The 21651-nt window shown below is 41.3% G+C and overlaps 1 protein-coding gene across 7 annotated transcripts in view; it reads right to left on the reverse strand.

Moving 5' to 3' along the window:
• Positions 1-21651, reverse strand: part of nmo (serine/threonine-protein kinase nemo) — a 758381-nt gene that overhangs the window by 45872 nt on the left and 690858 nt on the right. For 2 of the 7 annotated variants that reach the window (XR_011391085.1, XR_011391090.1), the window contains one exon: positions 20559-20776. The exons of 4 other annotated variants lie outside the window; for them this stretch is intronic. The gene's annotated coding sequence lies outside the window, so the exon portion shown is untranslated. The remainder of the gene's footprint in view (positions 1-20558; positions 20777-21651) is intronic. One more of the 7 variants, XR_011391086.1, reaches the window with a different exon arrangement.

Raw genomic sequence — 21651 nt, forward strand, 5'->3', positions numbered from 1 at the left:
TTAAATGTTGATGAAGATAGGGAAGCTGTGATTTCGTGTATAGGGCAAGGAGGAATAACATCTTGTAGGAGTGAGGAAGAGCCAGTTGTGAGTGTGGGGGAAGTTCGTGAGGCAGTAGGTAAAATGAAAGGGGGTAAGGCAGCCGGGATTGATGGGATAAAGATAGAAATGTTAAAAGCAGGTGGGGATATAGTTTTGGAGTGGTTGGTGCAATTATTTAATAAATGTATGGAAGAGGGTAAGGTACCTAGGGATTGGCAGAGAGCATGCATAGTTCCTTTGTATAAAGGCAAAGGGGATAAACGAGAGTGCAAAAATTATAGGGGGATAAGTCTGTTGAGTGTACCTGGTAAAGTGTATGGTAGAGTTATAATTGAAAGAATTAAGAGTAAGACGGAGAATAGGATAGCAGATGAACAAGGAGGCTTTAGGAAAGGTAGGGGGTGTGTGGACCAGGTGTTTACAGTGAAACATATAAGTGAACAGTATTTAGATAAGGCTAAAGAGGTCTTTGTGGCATTTATGGATTTGGAAAAGGCGTATGACAGGGTGGATAGGGGGGCAATGTGGCAGATGTTGCAAGTGTATGGTGTAGGAGGTAGGTTACTGAAAGCAGTGAAGAGTTTTTACGAGGATAGTGAGGCTCAAGTTAGAGTATGTAGGAAAGAGGGAAATTTTTTCCCAGTAAAAGTAGGCCTTAGACAAGGATGTGTGATGTCACCGTGGTTGTTTAATATATTTATAGATGGGGTTGTAAGAGAAGTAAATGCGAGGGTCTTGGCAAGAGGCGTGGAGTTAAAAGATAAAGAATCACACACAAAGTGGGAGTTGTCACAGCTGCTCTTTGCTGATGACACTGTGCTCTTGGGAGATTCTGAAGAGAAGTTGCAGAGATTGGTGGATGAATTTGGTAGGGTGTGCAAAAGAAGAAAATTAAAGGTGAATACAGGAAAGAGTAAGGTTATGAGGATAACAAAAAGATTAGGTGATGAAAGATTGAATATCAGATTGGAGGGAGAGAGTATGGAGGAGGTGAACGTATTCAGATATTTGGGAGTGGACGTGTCAGCGGATGGGTCTATGAAAGATGAGGTGAATCATAGAATTGATGAGGGAAAAAGAGTGAGTGGTGCACTTAGGAGTCTGTGGAGACAAAGAACTTTGTCCTTGGAGGCAAAGAGGGGAATGTATGAGAGTATAGTTTTACCAACGCTCTTATATGGGTGTGAAGCGTGGGTGATGAATGTTGCAGCGAGGAGAAGGCTGGAGGCAGTGGAGATGTCATGTCTGAGGGCAATGTGTGGTGTGAATATAATGCAGAGAATTCGTAGTTTGGAAGTTAGGAGGAGGTGCGGGATTACCAAAACTGTTGTCCAGAGGGCTGAGGAAGGGTTGTTGAGGTGGTTCGGACATGTAGAGAGAATGGAGCGAAACAGAATGACTTCAAGAGTGTATCAGTCTGTAGTGGAAGGAAGGCGGGGTAGGGGTCGGCCTAGGAAGGGTTGGAGGGAGGGGGTAAAGGAGGTTTTGTGTGCGAGGGGCTTGGACTTCCAGCAGGCATGCGTGAGCGTGTTTGATAGGAGTGAATGGAGACAAATGGTTTTTAATACTTGACGTGCTGTTGGAGTGTGAGCAAAGTAACATTTATGAAGGGATTCAGGGAAACCGGCAGGCCGGACTTGAGTCCTGGAGATGGGAAGTACAGTGCCTGCACTCTGAAGGAGGGGTGTTAATGTTGCAGTTTAAAAACTGTAGTGTAAAGCACCCTTCTGGCAAGACAGTGATGGAGTGAATGATGGTGAAAGTTTTTCTTTTTCGGGCCACCCTGCCTTGGTGGGAATCGGCCGGTGTGATAATAAATAAATAAATGTAAAAGAAGAAAATTAGAAGTGAATATAGGAAAGAGTAAGGTTATGAGGATAACAAAAAGATTAGGTGACAAAAGATTGGATATCAAATTGGAGGGAGAGAGTATGGAGGAGGTGAATGTATTCAGATATTTAAGAGTGGACGTGTCAGCAGATGGGTCTTTGAAGGATGAGGTGAATCACAGAATTGATGAGGGGAAAAGGGTGAGTGGTGCCTTATTTTTGGCCAATTCCATTTTTCCTGTCGACCAAACTCATAGAAATTTCTTTAGAACTCCATTTTTTCTATCAATTGAGTACAAGAAACCACCCATTTACCAATTTGAACTACCCAATAAAGTGGTTAGAAATTGGCAATTTGGCCAACTTTACGCAAATTAAAAAAGATGCCAATTTCAAAATAGGGTCCAGAATAAACAATGCAGACATTCTTGGTACTAAAATAACATATCCTCTGTTCATCAGTCACATCTCCAGGCCCCTATTATATTACTCTTGCTTTCTATTTTGATTTTTTATTCACACAAAAAATAGAAGGTTTACTGTATTGCAGACTACTGCATTATTGTAAAAATGACATAAATAATATCAGTGCATTAGTGAAAGAATATTAGACTCCCCAGTTGATGTGTATTGGACATGTGGTGTGATTTGTTTATTCTTTAACGTTGGTAGAAATCGAACATTTCCGCTACTTTGAGCTCAATTTCAAGGTTGTTTTCGTTGTGAAACTAATCAAAATCACCACTATTTCTGTAACATGTTTTATATTCTATCAAATGAGACCATGAAAACGAGAATACAACCATAAATACTATATGAAAATACACCTCAAAATCGGCGTTTTAATCCAAAAACACAGTCGGAGTTTTTCTTTCTCATTATGCACTGCATGCTGCAGAATTTTTTTTATACAGTGCACACTGACCACACAGACCCATTGTGTCACATGTGGGCCTACCAGCTTTCTCCTGCTTGATTTGAAGCCACTAGAATTAGTGGAGCCTCGGTATTCGATGGCATCGGTATCCGTTAAATCCAGTATTCGATACATTTTAACGGAAAAATTTTGCCTCGCCACTCGTTAAAAAACCCGCCACATGCGATTCGTCCGAGTCGTGTCCACGTGTGGCCTGAACTGCCCCGTGCGTGCCACTGTTTACAAGCCAGCCACCGCGGTCGCATCCAAACATACAATCGGAACATTTCATATTATCACAGCGTTTTTAGTGATTGCACCTGCAAAATAAGTCACCATGGACCCCAAGAAAGCTTCTAGTGCCAACCCTACAGCAAAAAGGGTGAGAATTACTATGGATATGAAGAAAGAGATCATTGCTAAGTATGAAAGTGGAGTGCGTGTCTCCGAGCTGGCCAGGTTGTACACAAAACCCCAATCAACCATTGCTACTATTGTGGCCAAGAAAATGGCAATCAAGGAAGCTGTTCTTGCCAAAGGTGCAACTTTGTTTTCGAAACAGAGACCGCAAGTGTTAGAAGATGTTGAGAGACTGTTATTGGTGTGGATAAATGAAAAACAGATAGCAGGAGATAGCATCTCTCAAGCGATCATTTGTGAAAAGGCTAGGAAGTTGCATGAGGATTTAATTGAAAAAATGCCTGCAACTAGTGATGATGTGAGTGAATTTAAGGCCAGCAAAGGTTGGTTTGAAAGATTTAAGAATCGTAGTGGCATACATAGTGTGAGTAGGCATGGTGAGGCTGCCAGGGAAGTAACCCCAGAAAAGGACTTGCTACCTCAAGTCCTAATGGAAGGGGATTCCCCTTCTAAACAATAAGTTCGACACTCTCCCTTCCTCCCATCCCATCAATCATCACCAGATCTTCATTAAAGGTAAATGCCAGGTATTCTATTGTTAGTAGAGTACTACAAACTGTGCATGTCTTCTTCATTTTGTGTGCATTAAACTTAATATTTCATGTGGTAAAATTTATTTTTTCATACTTTTGGGTGTCTTGCACGGATTAATTTGATTTCCATTATTTCTTATGGGGAAAATTAATTCGCCTCTCGATAATTTTGGCATACGATGAGCTCTCAGGAATGGATTAATATCGAATACCGGGGGTCCACTGTATTGAGTATACGTATATATGTCTGAAACACTGGCTCGTAGACATATATATACGGCCGAAACAGTCAAAGGGGTAATAAGTTTAGAAAGCCTAGGGAACGAATGGGTTTGGCAGTTGAAAATAGGAGAGGAGATTTATTAGAATAAGAATTAGAGGTAACAGGAAGATGGAGGGAATATTTTGAGGAACTGTTAAATGCTGATGAAGATTGGGAAGCTGTGATTTTGTGCACTGGGAAGAGAGGTATAACATCTTAATAGGAAGAGCCAGTTGTGAGTGTGCGGGAGGTGCATGAAGCAGTGAGTAGAATGAAAGGGGGTAAAGTAGCTGGGATTGATGGGATATAGACAGAAATGTTAAAAGCATGTGGTTTTGGAGTGGTTGGTGGTTTTATTTAATAAATATATAGAAGAGAGTAAGGTACCTAGGGATTGGCAGTGTGTATGCATTGCTCCGTTCTATAATGGCAGAGGGCACAAAAGAGAGTGTAAAAATTACAGTGGACCCCCGCATACCGTTGGCATCACATAACGTTAAATCCGCATACCGATACATTTTATCACTAAGATTTTGCCTCGCATACCGCTAAAAAACCCGCTCAACGCTATTCGTCCGAGAAGCGTCTAATGTGCGGCCTGAGCCAGCCTCACATGTTCCGCTGGTGGCATTGTTTACCAGCCAGCCTCCGCGGTAACATCCAAGCATACAATCGGAACACTTCGTATTATTACAGTGTTTTTGGTGATTTTATCTGCAAAATAAGTGACCATGGGCCCCAAGAAAGCTTCTAGTGCCAACCCTACAGGAATAAGGGTGAGAATTACTATAGAGATGAAGAAAGAGATCATTGCTAAGTATGAAAGTGGAGTGCGTGTCTCCGAGCTGGCCAGGTTGTATAGTAAACCCCAATCAACCATCGCTACTATTGTGTCCAAGAAAACGGCAATCAAGGAAGCTGTTCTTGCCAAAGGTTCAACTGTGTTTTCGAAACAGAGATCGCAAGTGATGGAAGATGTTGAGAGACTCTTATTGGTGTGGATAAATGAAAAACAGATAGCAGGAGATAGCATCTCTCAAGTGATCATAAGTGAAAAGGCTAGGAAGTTGCATGAGGATTTAAATAAAAAAATGCCTGCAACTAGTGATGATGTGAGTGAATTTAAGGCCAGCAAAGGTTGGTTTGAGAGATTTAAGAAGCGTAGTGGCATACATAGTGTGATAAGGCATGGTGAGGCTGCCAGTTCGGACCACAAAGCAGCTGAAAAATATGTGCAGGAATTCAAGGAGTACATAGACAGTGAAGGACTGAAACCTGAACAAGTGTTTAATTGTGATGAAAGAGGCCTGTTTTGGAAGAAAATGCCAAGCAGGACCTACATTACTCAGGAGGAAAAGGCACTCCCAGGACATAAGCCTATGAAAGACAGGCTTACTCTGTTGATGTGTTCCAATGCTAGTGGTGATTGCAAAGTGAAGCCTTTATTAGTGTATCACTCAGAAACTCCCAGAGCGTTCAGGCAAAAGAATATCCTCAAGGCTAATTTGTGTGTGCTGTGGAGGGCAAACAGTAAGGCATGGGTCACTAGGGACTTTTTCTATGACTGGTTACACCAAGCATTTGCCCCCAATGTGAAAAATTACCTAACTGAAAAGAAATTAGACCTTAAGTGCCTCCTGGTGTTAGACAATGCCCCTGGTCATCCTACAGACGTGGCAGAGCGACTTTATGGGGACATGAGCTTCATTAAGGTGAAGTTTTTGCCTCCTAATACCACTCCTCTCCTGCAGCCCATGGACCAGCAGGTTATTACAAACTTCAAAAAACTGTACACAAAAGCTCTGTTTGAAAGGTGCTTTGTAGTGACCTCAGAAACTCAACTGACTCTAAGAGAGTTTTGGAGAGAGCACTTTAATATCCTCAATTGTGTAAACCTTATAGGTAAGGCTTGGGAGGGAGTGACTAAGAGGACCTTGAACTCTGCTTGGAAGAAACTGTGGCCAGAATGTGTAGACCAAAGGGATTTTGAAGGGTTTCAGGCTAACCCTGAGAGGAGTATGCCAGTTGAGGAATCCATTGTGGCATTGGGAAAGTCCTTGGGGTTGGAGGTTAGTGGGGATGATGTGGAAGAGTTGGTGGAGGAGGACAATGAAGAACTAACCACTGATGAGCTGCTAGATCATCTTCATCAGCATGAGGCCAGACCTGAGGAAACTGCTTCGGAGGAGGGGAGAGAGAAATTGAAGAAGTTGCCTACTTCAAAGATTAAGGAAATGTGTGGAATGTGGCTTAAAGTGCAAACCTTTTTTGATGACAATCACCCAAACACAGCTATTGCAAGCCGTGCTGGTGACTATTACACTGGCAATGTTGTGAACCACTTTAGGAAAGTCATAAAGGAACGGGAGGTACAGGCCTCTATGGACAGATATGTTGTGCGACAGAAGTCCAATGACTCTCAAGCTGGTCCTAGTGGCATTAAAAGAAGAAGGGAAGTAACCCCGGAAAAGGACTTGACACCTCAAGTCTTAATGGAAGGGGATTCCCTTTCTAAACACTAAGACTCTCTCCTCCTCCCATCCCATCAATCATCAACAGATCTTCAATAAAGGTAAGTGTCATGTAACTGTGCATGTCTTTTTCAGTTTGTGTGTATTAAAATTAATATTTCATGTGGTAAAATTTTTTTTTTTCATACTTTGGGGTGTCTTGCATGGATTAATTTGATTTCCATTATTTCTTATGGGGAAAATTCATTCGCATAACGATAATTTCGCATAACAATGAGCTCTCAGGAACGGATTAATATCGTTATGTGGGGGTCCACTGTATAGGGGAATAAGCCTCTTGAGTGTACCTGGCAAAGTGTAAGGTAGTTATTATCAAAAAAATTAAGATTACGATGGAGAGCAGGATTGCAGGTGAACAAGGAGGCTTTAGGAATGGTAGGGGGGTGTAGACCAAGTGTTTACAGTGAAACACGTACATGAACAGTATTTAGATAAGGGTAGAAAGGTTTTTGTTGCATTTATAGATTTCAAAAAGGTGTATGATAGAGTAGATGGGGGAGGCAATACTGCAGATGTCACAAATGTATGGAATAGGAGGTAGGTTACTGAAAGCAGTGAAGAGTTTTTATGAGGATAGTAAGGCTCAGGTAAGAGTATGTATGAGAGAGGGAGATTATTTCCCAGCAAAAGTAGGCCTTATACAAGGATGTGTGATGTCACCATGGTTGCTCAATATATTTACATATAGGGTTGTAAGAGAAGTGAATGCTCGGGTGTTGGCAATAGGTGTGGGATTAAAAAATAAAGGATCTAACACAAACTGGGAGTTGTCACAGCTGCTTTTTGCTGATGATACTGTGCTTTTGGAACATTCTGAAGAGAAGTTGCAAAGGTTGGTGGATGAATTTGGTATGGTATGTAAAAAAGGAAATTAAAAGTGAATATAGGAAAGAGTAAGGTTATGAGGATAACAAAAAAAAAAATAGGTAACGAAAGATTGGATATCAGATTGAAAGGAGAGAGTATGGACAAAGTGAATGTATTCAGATATTTGGGAGTGGTCTTGTCAGCAGATGGGTCTATGGAAGATGAGGTGAATCATAGAAATGATGAGGGGAAATAAGGTGAGCAGTGCACTGAGTAGTCTGTGGAGACAAAGAACGTTATCCATAGAAGCAAAAAGGGGAATGTACCTAGAGTACCTGCAGGGGGTTTCGGGGGTGAACGCCTCTGCAGCTTGGTCTTTGACCAGGCCTCATTGTGGATCAGGGTTTGATCAACCAGGCTGTCACTGTTGTCTGCACACAAGCCAACATACAAACCAGAGCCCAGCTAGTCGGATACTGACTTTACTAAAGGGGGCAGTAGGGCAAAATCTGTAACTCTGTTGTTTACCGTCCGATTTTCTCCAGTTTTGGTACACAAGACAAAGTAGTTTCACTCATTCTTGAAAATATTTATCAAAAATATACCTCAAACAACAACTGAGAAATGACTGATTTATTGAAAATGCCCTTGTGGCCAAACTTTCTCTTATATGGGACTACATAAGGTTGTTTGGACACTTGGTGCCGAGAGAACAATGCTTATACTAATTATCGTTGAGTCCTTTTCTCTAAATAAACTTATCTTTATTTCACAAAAAATAAAGTTTGTTAGTTCCGGAATATTGCAAAAAAAATCTGCCCTTTACTCCCACATAACTCCCAAAGTATTTGGAATATTTCCAAAATTTGGTCAGCGAAAAATGGAGAAATCATTATTCTACAACTTTTGTATTATATTCCATTTAATTCAGTAATAAAGCGAGAAGCTTGGCCATTAGGTGAATAAGTTACTTCCGAGATATCGGCCGGGAGCACCGGCCGGCCCCTGTCTCAAAAAAAAAAAAAAAAATTAGCGAAAATCGCGTTTGTTTGGGTGTATTTCTTAGTAAACTGATGTTCTAGTGCAGTTAGCCTCTTCAAAACACCGTTTTCTCTTACTCGGAGACTAAAGAATACGACCTGGAGAGGAGTAGCTCAATATTTATCGAAATATTCCTGATAATCTTTCGTCATATTATGGCCTATTTTATTCAGTCTAGAGTATATAACATGTTTGTATGTTATTTATAGTGTTTATTATATCATATTAGATCAATTCTGATAGAAAAATAAGCTGTAGAGTTGATATATAAGCTGATATAAGCGTAATAATGAGTGATTTCTCCTGGCGCGGCAACCCTTCCGCGCATCATGATATGATTAATGACTGTTGCTAAATCTAGGGATAAGCTCCGCCTTCAGTTTTATGATGCCAAGTAGTCAGTTATTATATTAGAAAGTATAATGCAAGAAAAAGCGATAAAAAACAAGGAAAAATTTCCAAAATATATATGGGCCGTGAGCAGAGTCGCTACCAACATCGCCATCACCATACCTGATATAAATGGCTATAATTTCTTGTAGAAACGTCGTAGAACATTCATTCTGGTACCATTGTGTTGCCAAAGAGTTGAGCTATTTTTCAGTATATATAACTCAATTTCCATATTTTTTCGATTTTTCGGTGAGCGCGCATGGAAATTTGCCCTACTGCCCCCTAAATTTAGGTGCCTGTCCAGCGTCTTCTTGAAGACAGGCCGGGGTCTGCTGGTGATCCCCCTTGTGTAGGGTGGGAGGCAGTTGAAGTCTTGAGCCCCTGATGACGCTTATTGCTTTTCTCTTAGCATACTTGTGGTGCCTCTGCTTTTCATTGGGGAATGCTGTACTGCTTGCTGAGTCTTTCGCTTTCATAGAGAGTGATTTTCATGTGCAGATTTGGGACTAGTCCCTCTAGGATTTTCCAAGTATATATTACCATGTACCTTTCTCACCTGCATTCCAGGGAGTACAAATCAAGGACTTCAGCCACTCCCAGTAATTTAGGTACTTTATCATATTTATATGTGCTGTGAAAGTTCTCTGTACATTCTCCAGGTCTGCAATTTTGCCTGACTTGAGAGGGGCCATTAGTGTACGGCAATATTCCAGTCTAGAGAGAAAAAACAATTTGAAAAGACTCATCATGTATGAGAGTATTGTTATACCAATGTTCTTATATGGGTGTGAAGCATGAGTGGTGAATGTTACAACAAGGAGAAGGCTGGAGGCAGTTGAGATGTCATGTCTGAAGGCAATGTGTGGTGTGAATATAATGCAGCGAATCTTTAATTTGGAAATCAGGAGGAGGTGCAGGGTTACTAAAAGTATTATCCAGAGGGCTGAGGAGGGGTTGTTGAGGTGGTTTCGGCATTTAGAGAGGAACAAAATAGAATGACTTGGAGAGAATATAAATCTGCAGTGGAAGGAAGGCAGGGTAGTGGTTGGCCTAGGAAAGGTTGGAGGGAGGGGGTAAAGAAGGTTTTGTGTGCGAAGGGCCTTGACTTCCAGCAAGCGTGTTTGAGCGTGTTAGAGAGGAGCGAGTGGGGGACAAATAGTTTTTATGACTTGACTTGCTGTTGGAGTGTGAACAAAGTAACATTTATGAAGGGATTCACAGAAACTAGCAAGCCGGATGTGAGTCTTGGATGTGGGAAGTACAGTGCTTACGCTCTGAAGGAAGGGTTTTGATGTTGCAGTTTTTTAACTAGTGTAGGCATGCCTCTGGCAAGACAGTGATGGAGTGAATGATGATGAAAGTGTTTCTTCTTTTTGAGGTCACCCTGCCTTGGAAGGAAATGGCTGATGTGTTATTAAAAAAATTAAAAAATTAAACACACACACACACATAGTGGCCTGTCAATTAAAACAATCTTCTAGGATGTTTTTGATATACGATGGTTGCAAAATTCAACTTTTTTTTTTTCATGACTCAATGAAATTCATTTATGATGGTGCAAATTTACTGGGAAAATATGGAGCACCACGGGACTAGATTGTGGGAACATTCCCCTCCACCTTGTAGGCTCGTGGTCAGCCAGCTTGTGGGTCATGCCACTGTCTTTGCTGGGGAGGCCTAGTAGCCTTCCCTGTCCCACCTTTCACATCTCAGTGCTATATGCATGTGTGTCCCATACCATATTCAGCTCTGTGTTTGTGAATCAATTTTTTATCTTTTCATCATCATATCTTGTGTCTGCATAGTAACCATGGCACCTACGAGGCATGTGAGTGATGCTGGAAGTGGAAAGAAAAAGTTGAAGCATTTATGTCTTTCTGTTATGAAGAAAACTGAGACACAGTATAAGATACGCCTAAAAGTGGTGGATGTGTGGTGGAGACAGCAAGAGCCTATGGTCCCAATTAAAATTATTGAGGTAAATATACGAGCTTGTGTAATGAGTAATCCAGGATCTGACCTCCTGAAAAAAAATGACACAGCTAAATAAAACAGAAAAATTACTGATTGAGTGGCTTCAGCAAAATAAAAAAGAGAAAGGTGCACCACCAACTGCCTTACCAGTTCTTTGGAGATCAAACCAGTTAGCATGGAGGACAGAGGAATTATTTATTAACTGGTTTAAACATCACTTTAATCCCAAAGTCATGTTTTTCTGCACAGTAAGAACTTTAAATTCAAGGTTCATTTCACTCTTGTTATTTCCCTATTCATTCAGAAGCTTTGAAGGATGTGCATCCACATGTAACTGTTGTATTTTAATCACTAAATACAACATCTTTAATACAACTACTGGATCGTGTGATTATTAGTTCATACAAGTGTAACTACACATGAAAAGTGATGTGGAAACTTGTTGCAGCAATTGATATTGACTCAAAGCATGTAATACCAAACTTCTGGCATAATTTTAACATTACAGATGCCATCTGCTATGTCAGAAGTGCATGGAACAAAGTGCCCCAATAAACATTAAATACAGGCTGGGGAAAGTTATGGTCTAGTGTGGTTAATACTTTCACAGGTTTTCCCTCACTTGAGAGTTAAGTGCAGGAAATAGTTCAGCTGGCAAGGAGATTGCCAGTTTAGGGCTTTGAATATATATAGGAAGATGACGTGAATGAACTCTTAGAAGATGACAAAGATGTAAATCCAGAGACAATGTTGGCAGAGCTCAGTGCACAGATACATGGGAGGCAGATAACAGAGAAAGATGAGGAAGAAGAACTTGAAGAAAAACAGTTAACATTGCAACAGTTACATGAGTACTTCCATATTATTAGTAAAGTTGCAGACTTTTTAATAACTGAAGAAGACCCTAACAAATTTAGAAGCAATGCTCCATAACAGAGTTTAGAGAAGCTTTATAAAGTACTTTATAAAGTACTGCAGGGTATAAGAGACCAGAGACAGAATTTCTCCCTACTCCAGTACAACCATCAACTGCAATGCCAAAGCCTCAGTGCCAAAGCCAGTAGGGCCACAGCATCCCTCCCTACTCCTTTCAGAAATATGAACATACACCAGCAACCCCAATTTAAGGTAAGAAATATTTATGCAACATTTGTAGCCTTAAGCCATGCATTAAATAAAACACATTGCGACAACCAACTACAGTGGCCACAAAAAAAAAAAAATTATACATTTCCAATGCAAAAAAAGTCTATACACTAGAATTTCCACCATAAGAAAAGTGGGCAGAGCTTGTGATGGCTTAGTGTACTGGAGCCCATCTTGCTCCAGTGTTCCCCACCACCCTATGCTTCAGTGTTCTTCCAGAGCTTGATAAGGAATGAGGATTGCGACGTTGTTACTCATTGCCCATTTTTTCACTCGACCACAAACTTTGCCATGCTATATCTGCTCCAAGTGGTTAGAATAGGTTGAACTAAACTTTCAATTGTAAAGAAGATTTGTCCACTTACCCTATTAGAGCAATACATGTCTGTGATATCCATAGCCGCAGACCTGAAGGTGACTAGGACGGCAATTTACAACCTCAAGAAAACAGCTGCCTCACTCCCACCTGGCACTGTACCACCTAGGAAGGTGGGATCTGGGGCCCCCAAAAAGACTTCTCTTTGAACAGACAAGATCCTGAAGAGGAAAGTGCTATCAGATCCTGCCATAACAGCCACAGACCTCAAGAAAAAGAATCTTGCACTTCTGAAAGACATCGCAGTGCAAACCATTCAGCACCCACTGCAAAAGGACCTGAAAATGCCTGCTCAATGTGCTGCCAAGAAACCCATGCAAATTTAAGCCATGAAGAACAAGTGCAAGGATTGGACCTCAGATCAGTAGCAGAAGGTGATGTTCAGTGGCGAGAGTACCTTCAGGCTCATCAGGAGGGGCTCTAAGACTGTCCTTCATCCCAGTGGTGTGTCCCGTTATGACCTGCAGTATGACGTGAAGACAGTGAAGCACCCTGACAGTGTTATGGTCTGGGGTGCTTTTAGTGGTTATAAGAGCAGAGGTGGACTATACTTCCTTCCTAAAAAAATTACAATGAAGGGAAGTAATTATATCGAGGTGTTAAGGGACCACATTCTGACATTTTGGAACATTCGCGAGTGTGATTTTTTATTCACGATGGTGCCCCTGCCCATCAGTCAAAAGGAGTGAAAAAGTTCTTCGAGGACAATAATATCAGTGTTTTGGAGTGGCCAGGCAATTCCCCTGACCTAAATCTTATCGAGAATGCCTGGCATGTGATGAAAAATAAGACGGACCTGAAGGAGGCACTGAAGAAGCTTTGGATCAACATGGATGCCTCCCTCTTCTCCACTCTCACCACTTTGATGCACAGGCAACTTCAGATGGTGATAAGGAACATTGGTAACATGACCAAGTACTAGGTGGATGCTAAAAAGTGAAAATAAAATACATGTGCATACATTAAGTTGCATTTTTCATTTCATTGTCCAAAAAATTTTAATGTATAGATTTTTTTTTTTTTGTGGCCACTGTACAATCACGTTATCCTTTTTTTCCAGTTTTGAGACAAAAAATAAGTTTTGTCATTTTTGGGGCTCAATAAATGTAACCCTATTTTTCTAATAAGTTCTACAGTTTGTTTTAGACAGTTTTTTATTAGACACCATTTTCAAGAACATAACTACTGTCTTAATTGACAGTCAACTGAGCATGTGTACATGCATGCATGTGTGTGTGTGTGTGTGTGTGTGTGTGTGTGTGTGTGTGTGTGTGTGTGTGTGTGTGTGTACACGCATGCATGCCATCTCTGGTTCTAATTGGGAATCCTCATCCTCAGAGGAGAAAGATACATAATAAATGCTTGCAACAATCCTCAGATTATTCAGGATTTGAACTGCGGGTGTGTCAGGTGAGAGTCTAGAAGGAATATTTTCCAACATGCAATATACTGTGACTATAAAGAACTTGCAGAGGCCAGAATTGCAACCCAGCTGCTATTTTAACAGTACAGTGGAACCTCAAAAATCGAACTTAATCCATTCCAGGAGCTAGTTCTAATTTCGAAAAGTCTGAAATTCGAAGCAATATTTCCCATAAGAAATAATGGAAATACAATTAATCCGTTCCAGAAACCCAAAAATATTCACACAAAAAATACATTTTATAGAGATTAATTACAGTTTTACATACAACAAATACTATAGTTTTTAATTATATATAGTAATATGTACATGATGTTTTGCATGATGGTAGGATTGCTGGTTTTCTTTTTCTGTCTCATAAACACGCTATGATAACAGGGATATCTTGCTACTCCTACTTACACTTTGGTCACACTTCACAGACACGCACATGCATATATATATATACATACATCTAGGTTTTTCTCCTTTTTCTAAATAGCTCTTGTTCTTTTTTATTTCTTCTATTGTCCATGGGGAAGTGGAAAAGAATCTTTCCTCCGTAAGCCATGCGTGTCGTATGAGGCGACTAAAATGCCGGGAGCAATGGGCTAGTAACCCCTTCTGTATACAATTACTAAAAAAGAGAAGAAGAAAAACTTTATAAAACTGGGTTGCTTAAATGTGCGTGGATGTAGTGCGGATGACAAGAAACAGATGATTGCTGATGTTATGAATGAAAAGAAGTTGGATGTCCTGGCCCTAAGCGAAACAAAGCTGAAGGGGGTAGGAGAGTTTCAGTGGGGGGAAATAAATGGGATTAAATCTGGAGTATCTGAGAGAGTTAGAGCAAAGGAAGGGGTAGCAGTAATGTTAAATGATCAGTTATGGAAGGAGAAAAGAGAATATGAATGTGTAAATTCAAGAATTATGTGGATTAAAGTAAAGGTTGGATGCGAGAAGTGGGTCATAATAAGCGTGTATGCACCTGGAGAAGAGAGGAATGCAGAGGAGAGAGAGAGATTTTGGGAGATGTTAAGTGAATGTATAGGAGCCTTTGAACCAAGTGAGAGAGTAATTGTGGTAGGGGACTTGAATGCTAAAGTAGGAGAAACTTTTAGAGAGGGTGTGGTAGGTAAGTTTGGGGTGCCAGGTGTAAATGATAATGGGAGCCCTTTGATTGAACTTTGTATAGAAAGGGGTTTAGTTATAGGTAATACATATTTTAAGAAAAAGAGGATAAATAAGTATACACGATATGATGTAGGGCGAAATGACAGTAGTTTGTTGGATTATGTATTGATAGATAAAAGACTGTTGAGTAGACTTCAGGATGTACATGTTTATAGAGGGGCCACAGATATATCAGATCACTTTCTAGTTGTAGCTACACTGAGAGTAAAAGGTAGATGGGATACAAGGAGAATAGAAGCATCAGGGAAGAGAGAGGTGAAGGTTTATAAACTAAAAGAGGAGGCAGTTAGGGTAAGATATAAACAGCTATTGGAGGATAGATGGGCTAATGAGAGCATAGGCAATGGGGTCGAAGAGGTATGGGGTAGGTTTAAAAATGTAGTGTTAGAGTGTTCAGCAGAAGTTTGTGGTTACAGGAAAGTGGGTGCAGGAGGGAAGAGGAGCGATTGGTGGAATGATGATGTAAAGAGAGTAGTAAGGGAGAAAAAGTTAGCATATGAGAAGTTTTTACAAAGTAGAAGTGATGCAAGGAGGGAAGAGTATATGGAGAAAAAGAGAGAAGTTAAGAGAGTGGTGAAGCAATGTAAAAAGAGAGCAAATGAGAGAGTGGGTGAGATGTTATCAACAAATTTTGTTGAAAATAAGAAAAAGTTTTGGAGTGAGATTAACAAGTTAAGAAAGCCTAGAGAACAAATGGATTTGTCAGTTAAAAATAGGAGAGGAGAGTTATTAAATGGAGAGTTAGAGGTATTGGGAAGATGGAAGGAATATTTTGAGGAATTGTTAAATGTTGATGAAGATAGGGAAGCTGTGATTTCGTGTATAGGGCAAGGAGGAATAACATCTTGTAGGAGTGAGGAAGAGCCAGTTGTGAGTGTGGGGGAAGTTCGTGAGGCAGTAGGTAAAATGAAAGGGGGTAAGGCAGCCGGGATTGATGGGATAAAGATAGAAATGTTAAAAGCAGGTGGGGATATAGTTTTGGAGTGGTTGGTACAATTATTTAATAAATGTATGGAAGAGGGTAAGGTACCTAGGGATTGGCAGAGAGCATGCATAGTTCCTTTGTATAAAGGCAAAGGGGATAAAAGAGAGTGCAAAAATTATAGGGGGATAAGTCTGTTGAGTGTACCTGGTAAAGTGTATGGTAGAGTTATAATTGAAAGAATTAAGAGTAAGACGGAGAATAGGATAGCAGATGAACAAGGAGGCTTTAGGAAAGGTAGGGTGTGTGTGGACCAGGTGTTTACAGTGAAACATATAAGTGAACAGTATTTAGATAAGGCTAAAGAGGTCTTTGTGGCATTTATGGATTTGGAAAAGGCGTATGACAGGGTGGATAGGGGGGCAATGTGGCAGATGTTGCAAGTGTATGGTGTAGGAGGTAGGTTACTGAAAGCAGTGAAGAGTTTTTACGAGGATAGTGAGGCTCAAGTTAGAGTATGTAGGAAAGAGGGAAATTTTTTCCCAGTAAAAGTAGGCCTTAGACAAGGATGTGTGATGTCACCGTGGTTGTTTAATATATTTATAGATGGGGTTGTAAGAGAAGTAAATGCGAGGGTCTTGGCAAGAGGCGTGGAGTTAAAAGAATCACACACAAAGTGGGAGTTGTCACAGCTGCTCTTTGCTGATGACACTGTGATCTTGGGAGATTCTGAAGAGAAGTTGCAGAGATTGGTGGATGAATTTGGTAGGGTGTGCAAAAGAAGAAAATTAAAGGTGAATACAGGAAAGAGTAAGGTTATGAGGATAACAAAAAGATTAGGTGATGAAAGATTGAATATCAGATTGGAGGGAGAGAGTATGGAGGAGGTGAACGTATTCAGATATTTGGGAGTGGACGTGTCAGCGGATGGGTCTATGAAAGATGAGGTGAATCATAGAATTGATGAGGGAAAAAGAGTGAGTGGTGCACTTAGGAGTCTGTGGAGACAAAGAACTTTGTCCTTGGAGGCAAAGAGGGGAATGTATGAGAGTATAGTTTTACCAACGCTCTTATATGGGTGTGAAGCGTGGGTGATGAATGTTGCAGCGAGGAGAAGGCTGGAGGCAGTGGAGATGTCATGTCTGAGGGCAATGTGTGGTGTGAATATAATGCAGAGAATTCGTAGTTTGGAAGTTAGGAGGAGGTGCGGGATTGCCAAAACTGTTGTCCAGAGGGCTGAGGAAGGGTTGTTGAGGTGGTTCGGACATGTAGAGAGAATGGAGCGAAACAGAATGACTTCAAGAGTGTATCAGTCTGTAGTGGAAGGAAGGCGGGGTAGGGGTCGGCCTAGGAAGGGTTGGAGGGAGGGGGTAAAGGAGGTTTTGTGTGCGAGGGGCTTGGACTTCCAGCAGGCATGCGTGAGCGTGTTTGATAGGAGTGAATGGAGACAAATGGTTTTTAATACTTGACGTGCTGTTGGAGTGTGAGCAAAGTAACATTTATGAAGGGATTCAGGGAAACCGGCAGGCCGGACTTGAGTCCTGGAGATGGGAAGTACAGTGCCTGCACTCTGAAGGAGGGGTGTTAATGTTGCAGTTTAAAAACTGTAATGTAAAGCACCCTTCTGGCAAGACAGTGATGGAGTGAATGATGGTGAAAGTTTTTCTTTTTCGGGCCACCCTGCCTTGGTGGGAATCGGCCGGTGTGATAATAAAAAAAAAAATAATAAATACGTACATATAAAATAACATTTTTACTTACCTTTATTGAAGATTGGTGATGGCATCTGGAAGATAGGGAGGAGGAGAGAGGGAGTTGGGGTTAGTGTTTGGAAGGAGAATCCCCCTCCATGAGGACTTCAGGTAAAGCCCTCTCTGGGGTTACTTCCCTTCTCTGTCTTTTAATGCCACTAGGACCGGCTTGAGAGTCACTGGACCCCTGTCTCACAAAATAACTGTCCACAGTCCTCTGTTTCAGGTGCCTCTTTAACATTTCCCTAAAATGGGACATGGTTCTGTCACTGAACTTGTTGCAAAGATGGCTTGTTTCAGCTTGTTCAGGGTGGTACTTCTGCACAAACATTTGGACATCATTCCGCTTGGCACAAATCTTAATCTTTTAAGAAGGCACCTCATCCACTCCCTCTTCCACCTCCTCTGAAGCAAGTTCCTCAGCTGTGGTCTGATACTGCTCCAGATGTAGCTCTTGCAGCTCTTCAGTGGTTAGCTCTTCCCTGTGGTCCTCCACCAACTCTTCCACATCCTCACCACTCACCTCCAACCCCAGGGTGTTCCCCAATGTCACAATAGAGTCCACAACAGGCAGAGGGTCAGCTGGGTCAGGGTCAGCCTCAAATCCTTCAAAATCCCTCTCTTTTGGATACAATCTGGCCACAATTGTCTCCAAGCAGAGTTCAAAGTCCTGGAAGTCACTCCCTCCCAAGCCTTACCTATAAGGCTTATAGAGTTGTAGATGTTGAAGTTATTTCTCCAAAACTCTCTTAGGGTCAACTTAGTGTCTGTGGTCACTTCAAAGCACTTTTCAAACACTGCTTTTGTGTAGAGTTTTTTGAAGTTAGAAATGACCTGCTGGTCCATGGGCTGGAGGAGAGGAGTGGTGTTAGGAGGCAAGAACTTCACTTTTATAAAACTGAAGTCCTGTCTGAACTGGCTGCCTCACCATGTCTTACAACATTGTGTATGCCACTACGCTTCTTAAATCTGTCAAACCAGCCTCTGCTGGCCTTAAATTCACTATCAGCACTGGTTCCAGGAGTTTTCTGTACCAGATCGGCATGCAACTTCCTTGCCTTTTCGCAAATAATCATCTCTGAAACACTATCACCTGCAATCTCTTTATCCTTGATCCACACCAGCAACAACAACTCAACCTCTTCAACTATTTGTGGTCTTTTTTTAGTTAGCATATTAACACCTTTCGCAACATCAGCTTCCTTGATTTGTTCTTTCTTTGACAGGATAGAACCGATGGTCAACTTGTTTTTCCCATACATCCTGGCAAGCTCAACAAGTCTCACACCCCTCTCATACTTCTGTATTATTTCCTTCTTCACATCTATGGTGTTTCTCACTTACTTTACCACAGGGGTACCACTAGCAAGTTTCTTTGGGCCCATGGCAGCTTATTTCACAGTCCCACAAGCACTAAACACAACAAAATAATCGTAAAATGTGTGAATGAGAGCGCAGGTTAGTGTTCACTCAAGCATAAACAAAGCTAGACTGCTCACGGCGCCTGTGCGGGGACGCGGACAGAGCGGTCTGAAACTAGGGGCACGTTCGATAATAGGGACACAGTTTGTCCGAAAAAATGGTCTTATTTTCGAAACGTTCGATATTTGATACGTTCGATTTTTGAGGTTCCACTGTAAGTATCCCACAGTGTGATTCCAGTTTACTGTGTACTCCAGTCTAGCTTTTATTTTCTCAATTTTTAGTTAGCAGAGTAACAAGATGTTATTTTTTTTATTACTATTTTTCTTAACACATCAGCTGTTTCCCACCAAGGCAGGGTGGCCCCAAAAACAAAAACTTTCACCATCAGTCACTCCATCACTGTCTTGCTAGAGGTACACTTACACTCATTATAATACTGCAACATTAACACCCTTCCTTCAGAGTGCAGGCACTGTACTTCCCATCTCCAGGACTCAAGTCCGGCCTGCCGGTTTCCCTGAATCCCTTCATAAATGTTACTTTGCTCACACTCCAACAGCATGTCAAGTCCTAAAAACCATTTGTCTCCATTCACTCCTATCTAACATGCTCATGCATGCTTGCTTGAAGTCCAAGCCCCTCACATACAAAACCTCCTTTACCTCCTCCTTCCAACCTTTCCTAGGCCTTCCCTCCACTACAGATTTATATACTCTCAAAGTCATTCTATTTTGTTCCATTCTCTCTATATGTCCGAACCTCCTCAACAATCCTTCCTTAGCCCTCTGGATAATAGTTTTGGTAATCCCGCACCTCCTCTTAATTTCCAAACTACGAATTCTCTGCATTATATTCACACCACATACTGCCCTCAGACATGACATCTCCACTGCCTCCAGCTTTCTCCTTGTTGCAACATTCACCACCCATGTTTCACACTCATATAAGAGCATTAGTATAGCTATACTCTCATACATTCCCCTCATTTGTTGTCATAAGCTCACTAAAATATTTGCATTTTAACAGCTCTTTTCAACTGTTTCTGGAAATGTGGGTTTATCACACAAATATAGTCACTCTACAATTCACTGTTACCAAGATCATAGCAGTGTTCTCTGTTACCAGGATCATAGCAGGTTCATAGATAGCTACCAACCCCACCAAGGGCCAACCCACTGTCAGCAAAAAAAAAAAAAGTAATAATTCTAGACAATTTTTTTTTTACCCAGCAAAAAAAAAAAAAATACAGAACAATGCCCTTCACTAAGGCTACTGATTACTTCTTGAAGGAACATTTTATATTACAAACAACCTATGTAACACTGGGATATAAGAATTTCTTATGTAAATTATTATTTTGGGGGATATTATGTAATGCTAGATTATTTTAGGCTAGGTCTGGTGGGTTTTGTCAAGTTTAGCTACATTTTCTACAGTTTGTAGATCAAAATTTATTATCACAACTGCAAAATTAACACAATGGTTTACAATTCAAACTATAATTAATGGCCAAAGTCGACTGAGTAGAGTCTTCACGAAATTTTAACCTAAGACCCACACATGTGGAAAATTGTAAAATAAAGAGGAAACCAACCTCTAGATGGGGCTGGTATTGTGTTGAAGTCGGTGTATCGAGGTGAGGCGCGCTGAGCTGCCAGGGACGCCAGAGCTTAGTGTTCCAAAAGGAGAGGGAAAGGGAGAGGAAGGAAGGAAGGAAGGGAGGGAGGGAGGGAGGAAGGGAGGGTATGGCAGGAAGGTGCTTGCTTCATGAATGATGTGTGCTCCCTGGCAGATACAATCACTTGCTAACTGCTGGCATAACAAAGTTGGCAAGTGCATGATGCCTTCAATAAAAACATGATTATGTACTTTACTCACAGATATTAAGAGGTATTTATAAACTTTAAACAAACAGAATAAGAGGATGGGTGGCTGGATGAGGAGTGTGGGAGGAAGGGAGGAAGAGAAGGATGAGGGGTATGGAAAGAGAGACAGAATGAATATGTATGTATTTTGTGTGTGTGTGTGTGTGTGTGTGTGTGTGTGTGTGTGTGTGTGTGTGTGTGTGTGTGTGTGTGTGTGTGTATATGTGCATGCATGCATGTGTACTCACCTAATTGTGGTTGCAGGGGTCGAGACTCAGCTCTTGGCCCTGCCTCTTCACTGAGTCCTACTAGGTCCTCTCTCTCCCTGCTCCATGAGCTTTATCATACCTCGTCTTAAAGCTATGTATGGTTCCTGCCTCCACTACATCACTCGCCAGACTGTTCCACTTCCTAACCACTCTATGACTGAAGAAATACTTCCTAACATCCCTGTGACTCATCTGAGTCTTCAACTTCCAAGAGTGACCCCTTGTTTCTGTGTCCCCTCTCTGGAACATCTTGTCTCTGTCCACCTTGTCTATTCCACGCAGTATTTTGTATGTCATTATCATGTCTTCCCTAACCCTCCTGTCCTACAGTGTCATCAGCCTGATTTCCCTTAACCTTTCTTCATAGGACATTCCCCTTAGCTCTGGAACTAACCTTGTCGCAAACCTTTGCACTTTCTCTAATTTCTTAACGTGCTTGACCCGGTGCAGGTTTCAAACTGGTGCTGCACACTGCAGTATGAGCCTGACGTACACGGTGTACAGTGTCTTGAAAGATTCCTTACTTAGGTATCGGAACACTATTCTCAGGTTT

The sequence above is a fragment of the Cherax quadricarinatus genome, chromosome 6 (genome assembly GCF_038502225.1).
Source record: "Cherax quadricarinatus isolate ZL_2023a chromosome 6, ASM3850222v1, whole genome shotgun sequence".
NCBI classification, from domain to species: domain Eukaryota; kingdom Metazoa; phylum Arthropoda; class Malacostraca; order Decapoda; family Parastacidae; genus Cherax; species Cherax quadricarinatus.